Source organism: Patagioenas fasciata, chromosome 1 (assembly GCF_037038585.1).
Source record: "Patagioenas fasciata isolate bPatFas1 chromosome 1, bPatFas1.hap1, whole genome shotgun sequence".
Lineage (NCBI taxonomy): Eukaryota > Metazoa > Chordata > Aves > Columbiformes > Columbidae > Patagioenas > Patagioenas fasciata.
The window spans coordinates 119,839,271-119,845,502 of record NC_092520.1 but is presented as its reverse complement, the minus strand read 5'-3'; positions in this window follow the sequence as shown (position 1 = coordinate 119,845,502).

The window sequence follows — 6,232 nt, the reverse complement described above, 5'->3', positions numbered from 1 at the left end:
ACGATGTGAAGAATAACTCAGAGCTGGCAGAACCACATGAATGTGTATCCTAGTTGGAATGTTTTTTCATAGTTCTCTCACACACCATGCAAGAGTCTTTTGACAGAGACTGGCCTCCGTTCATGAGTGGTGATGTGGCCATTGTTATCGGCATAACAGAGAGTGGGGCTGCACTTCTGTCTGGACATAATTGCTACAGAAATTGTATGAGACATACAATGGCTGTTACTGCTTAAATGCTGGTTCAGTGTGACTCACCAGAGCCAACTGGCTGCTTTAATTTTTCCTGCTAGAGCTTGTCTGCCAAAAGGGTGGCCCTGCCATGCCTGCTCTCCAGCTCCAGTGTAACTGCTGCCCCACCCAACTGCAGTAGGGCCATCTTCCACTTTTGTTCCCCCCCTTTTCATTATGTGAGGATACCAAGGCACTTACTTTTGAAGTCCTCCGGAGTAAACAGGAGTTACGTCCCTCTTTTTGGAAAACAGTATGTGGCAGTTGCACTTCCCCGCCTGAGAACTGGAGCCTTCAATGGGGCAGTTAATGGCTCTTTTGTGGGACTTGGAGTTGGTTGACAGCAAATGAGGGGTCCAGAGAAGCTGAGAAGCTTCTGGAATGCTCACAACCAGATCTGATCAGACTATAAAACAGGGTTCATGCCAAAGATTCCCTTTGTGTGGTCTTCTCGGAGCAGCAGGTCTGCTGAGCCAGAGCCCTCACCTTAGACTGGAACGCTGTCTAAGGAAAGTTCCTGGGATTGGGAGCGCCTCACCTCCTCGTTTGGGTGAGTGATAATTTACTGAATATAGCCTTGAATAAGTCCTTGCCTAACCCAGGTGAGTGAGTACCCTGGAGTCAGAGGGCTCTGGTGTGTTTCTTGTGAGTGTGTGCATGCACACTGTGGACCCCCATTATTCTCATTTTGCTGCACCCCAATAATCTCCTCAACTGATATCCAAACCTGTATTTTATGTTGTCAGAGTTCTAACTAATTGCATAAACCCTGTTTTGGTCGGTTTATTGGCTGCACTTTTCCGACCAGAATAAAGTCTGGTTTGGAACTTGTTGTCTGCCTAAACTGACTTTGGGGTGCCTCCATGACACAGTAACACTGCTTGTTTAAGTACTGCTCTTCAAGGATTAATAAAAATAATATTCATGCCTTTCCCTGGGAGAGTGAATTTGATTTCTCTTCTCATTGCTATTTACCCACTGTCCACATGAAATCAATGTGATAGATGATGGTGAGGGAGTGTAAGTACTTGTTTCTGCCAGCTAACAGATAGGTACCAGCACCCATCAAATGTTGCTCGGCTGACTCAACAGAGAAACACAGGGCTCTGACTCTTCAGCTCAGGTACTTCAACTCAAACTTGAGACACATGGTTAGAGCCACATAGAGCATTTTCACTGTTGTTCTTCAGCTCATAGCCTTTTAATGGCTAAGTAAATATAAATCAACACTTCTAGTAATACCAAAATTCATTTGAAAAGAATATACTCAAAGACACAGTGGGTATTTTTTGCACAAACCCTACAAAAATTCTAAGTACTTCAGCACTTAGGAACATTTTCCAAAACACATTTGCATTTCAGTGAGAATGTTCCTGGAAGTCAAGTGTTCTGTGTTGAAAGTGCTTCTCAGTTCTCTGATAATTTCAGATTTGTCAGTCAATAGTGTAATTTCATTTCTCTGTAAAGTATTGGACCAATTTTTCAGATGAAATGTTATACTGAAAGGTGTTTTTCCTTCCTATTGTGAGATCCATGTTCTGAGACTGTGGGGTTTTTAAATTATGCATTAAGACTAGAAAAATTTATTCTAGCCCTGTCATCAATCCCACAGAACATTTAAATTATTGAAGTATTTTGCAGATTAATAAGTATTAACTTTTTCAATGCTACATAAAATGTTACAAATTTAGTCATACACTTTATACTCATTTTGTTTTAATATATAAACAAAGAAAAATATATGCAATAAAGATGTGTATTACATTTCATAGCACATCACAGCTAATGATACAGCAATATTATACATATTGCTTGCTAGTAAGTCCCAAAAGGTTTTTGTTCATTTTAAACATTTGGGGTTTTCATAGCACTTAATACTGACCTTGATTTATATAGTATTTATGTGCTTCCATATTCCCAGAATGGGATACACGTGCAGATGGGAGTTATCTGATATTTTTTTAAAATTCTTACTGTTAACCTAACCCCACAATAAAAACTCTCTTACCCAGAGTGGGATTGATCTCAGTTTCAGGTGGATAAATCCAAGCTAGATATCTAACTCCCTTTGTAAATAATGAAAATAAGTATGAATAACCCTCTTTTAAGGATTTTACCCTTTTACTCTGGCATCGCATACAAATCCTTTGCTCACACACAAGCACCCTGTGCCAGTGTGTGCACAGTAGGATGTCCAAACTTGCCTCCACCTGCCTCCAGATGGGCACAGGGCTTCAGCAGGACCTGCATCATATCTGGCAGACCAAAGAAAACCCTTGATAATCCAGGGAGTCTGAAATGACGTTAGATATCTAAGTATGAGCAACTGAATCAAGACCTAGATGTTCACCTTCGACTGAGATACTCTAGGAATACCCTCTTCTCTCACCTTGTATAAACGGAATCAAGAGAACTAGAGTTAGATTCAGTACCAGGAAAACTCATGTCAATGACAATCAAGACACAGGACACAAGACATGCCTGTATCCACTGAAGTAAAAGCTGCAATGAGCCATGTTATTCTGTGACATCTCCTATGCCACAGGAAAGATCTGCTTAGGGCACTTGACTAAGACTACCAAGAGAAGCCACTAATTTGGGCACATAAAAGGGTTGCAGTTGCAGAGTTCCTAGGTTCACAGGGCAGCTTCTGCCCTTGAAGGACAGAGTATATGGAATAGGCTTTTCTTGAACTTTTCTTATAGACTTGCTCACACTGTCATAAAGATCAGTTCAGGTACAAAAATACTTTTTTTATCAAATAAAGACCTTGTCACCCACATCACTATGTGAATAGAAATTCCAGAACCCAGCTTTTAGATGTATTATTCAATTATTTGTGGAATTGCGGTCATCAGGTTGCAAACCTGTGTATTTAGCAAACTGCCTTAGACTTTTGTCTGTAAAATGAAAATAATGCTATTTCCTTAACTCAGAAGAACTGTGAGGAACAGTAAAATAAAATGTTTGAAGAAATAGAGTAACAATGCTCTTCAACCTGCTTTTATTCCTTCTGGGTGCTAAAGAAGTCAATAACATCACACCACGCTTCTTTCAACATGTTAACCACAGAGTGCAAAAAAAAGAAGGTGGTGAAATCTTAAATAAGATTTAAATCTATCACCGTTTCTTTAGGCCTAAACAATCTGAACATAGTAATATTTATTTGCAAGAAGCCATTTATACAGGGGAATTGGTAGACAGTTATTTAGGCTGGAGCTTTGTGGGTTTTGTTCTGTCATTCACTTAAACAAAAATGTCTTATGCTGTGCGGTGCAAAAATGAATAAATATATTGCAAATATCCTGAGACACACTTCAATCTCACAGCACATGCACTTCTTCCTCTGAAGTACTTGGATACCATGGAGATTAATACCAAAGAAACACCTATAAAAATATTGGTCCAGCTTCTTAGACAAGCTGAATTCTGAACATTTATTGTGATGTAAATTTGAGTAACATTGTAAGTAGTTGTTCTGAGACATGTTAATCTTAGTGTGTCAGAACTGTTTATAAATGAACAGTTTTCTATTAATGCATTTCCTCTTCCATACTTCATCTTAAACTGCCTGTAGTGCTGTTGCAAGGTTTCTAGTTGATGGCTCAGAGATCAAAATTCCCTACTTAACTACTGAAATGTGGTCAAAAGGCTAATGTAATCTTTATAATGAGGCCCGGGACTCACCTTACAACCCTTGAGGTTATAAGGAAGGTACGTATTTTACCTATTTATTTACGACACCGGACACACAGGGAATCATTTCACCTAATACGTGTGTATTTTACAGTAGTTGTGAGCTTGGCTAAATACAGTAAAATGTTACATATTCATGAAAGTTTTTAGGAATGCCTATACATATTCTGTCCCCGAGAAGGCAGTTCTTATTACAATGAGTTCCGGGAGATCATTTCCATAGTCTCCACCTCCGGGTCCTCCTGGTTGCAGCTGCGCAGTGATTGTGAACTGGGGTCCTCCTTCTCTGTACACGGTCATCTTTGGTCCAGTGTGATGAGTTGGTTAGGCCTCAGACTGCTGAGTTGGTTAAAACTGCCATATCTCCTGTCCTGTGCCCAAGTTTCTGTTATCTAGTTCACCCAAGGATGCACCAAGGATGCACCCAAGGATTATTATGCAAGGCATCAGTGAAGTCCTGTGTCTCATACAGTAAGTTATATAGAGCTAAGCAAAGATAGGCAATAGTGATGTGAGTTAAAGGGTTAGCTTTCTAAGTGTCTTTAGTGATGTGGGGTAAGGTTAGCTCTTTAAGTGTCAAGTGTTAGTTCTTTAAGTGCTACTTAGTTAATTGTCAATTCCCTGTATCAATATGTCTTAGCAGGGGAGCAATGGGTTAAGAAGCTATAGCAGTTTTACATGTGCCAGAAGACAGTCTTTCCTGGAATACATCACAGGAGAGATCTTCTTGATCATGATCAGATTTATTACAACCAACCATGTCATCCTCATCCATCTCAGAAGTCAGCTGTGATCCATCTTAAAATTAAGCATTTTCTCCTTTATACTGTTGGAAGGTGGATCTAGAGTACTGCTAATTAGAAATTTTCTTCCAGTACCCACTCTAAATTCACTGAAGATCACCCAAGCAATGGCATCCTTTACTTCAGGCATGTCAACCACACCACTCAGCTCAGTCTCATCTGCAAACCTACTGTCCATATCATTGATGAAGATATTAATACAGTACTGGGGACTCCCTGCTCTAAAAATAGTGGCTGAAACAAAACACTACCCTCATGTATGGAGTAGGAAATGCCTTCTGGCTCTTATGGCCTTCTGGGTAAAGTAGGAGTGGTACCTGTCAGCCAATCACAGGACTGGCTGTGAAGCTGTAGGGTATGGCGTATCACATAGTGCTGACATCAGGGACAAAAGGAGGTGGAGTCACCAGAGCATGTGACCAGAACATGGGTGTTTCCAGGGTCTTCCCGGGCAAGTGAATGTTGTGGCAGCTGTGAGGGCAGGGCAATAGCTGAGTTCCTATTGTTGACCTCCAGATACATGTCTTTGTAAAGATTTCATACTGTCAGACCAGCTGATAAAATGGTCCAACTTTTCCTGTCAGCTCTTCTTCAGCTTCAACAGTACCTCTCCAAGTTTTATTTTCATCATTATCTCTTTCCAAGTCCTACCTAGAGATCCAATATTATTATCTGCAGCAGGGAGAAGTTCAAGTCTGATCCCTAAGGAATACTTTTTTTTTTATGTTGATACTTCTGCTTTATTCAACTCTGTTTACCTTGGATTCTCTTTTATTGCCACCAATGATTTCCTATAAGCATCAGATAAAGTACTTTATTTGAGTACAAATGGATTAATCCACCGCATTACCTGTCTCTGAAAAATCTGTTGTCAAGAAAAAGATTTTTGAGTAGAGTAACAGCTCTACCTTTGGTATTCAGCTTCTCATTAGACTCCATGTCTGTATCTATGTTACTTTTCTTTGAAATTGCTTCTAAGATTTTGTAAAATATTGATCTCAAAGTAAGAAATATTTACTTTCTTGAATCACTGACCTCACTCCCACACTTCTACTTGCTGCTGCTCTGAAGGTATCAAAATACTCCTGAAATAAAATATTTAGGAAAACAAACAAACAAAAACCAAACCAACCAACCAACCAAAAAAAAAAAAAAAATCCACAAAACAAAACACAACATCAACAACTAAACCCATAACCAACCAACCAAAAAAAGACACCCCAAACATTCATTTTGCTGGCTTTGCAATTTCTTATACCAGCTCTCTTCACAGTCCAGGACAGAAGTTAACAAAACTATCTGGTATTATGTGCTTTGTAACGGCAGCTGAAGTAAAATTTGCTGTTAACCTCAAACATGGTCTTCTGAACTATTGTTCTGTCGTATTTTTTTTTTCCACAATTTGGAAGTAGAGGCAAAAGGGGGTACCATATTTTTTCTTTCTAATAAGATTTTGTAAGGATTATTCCTGTGAAGTTTGGAAAATTAAATTCTACCTCATA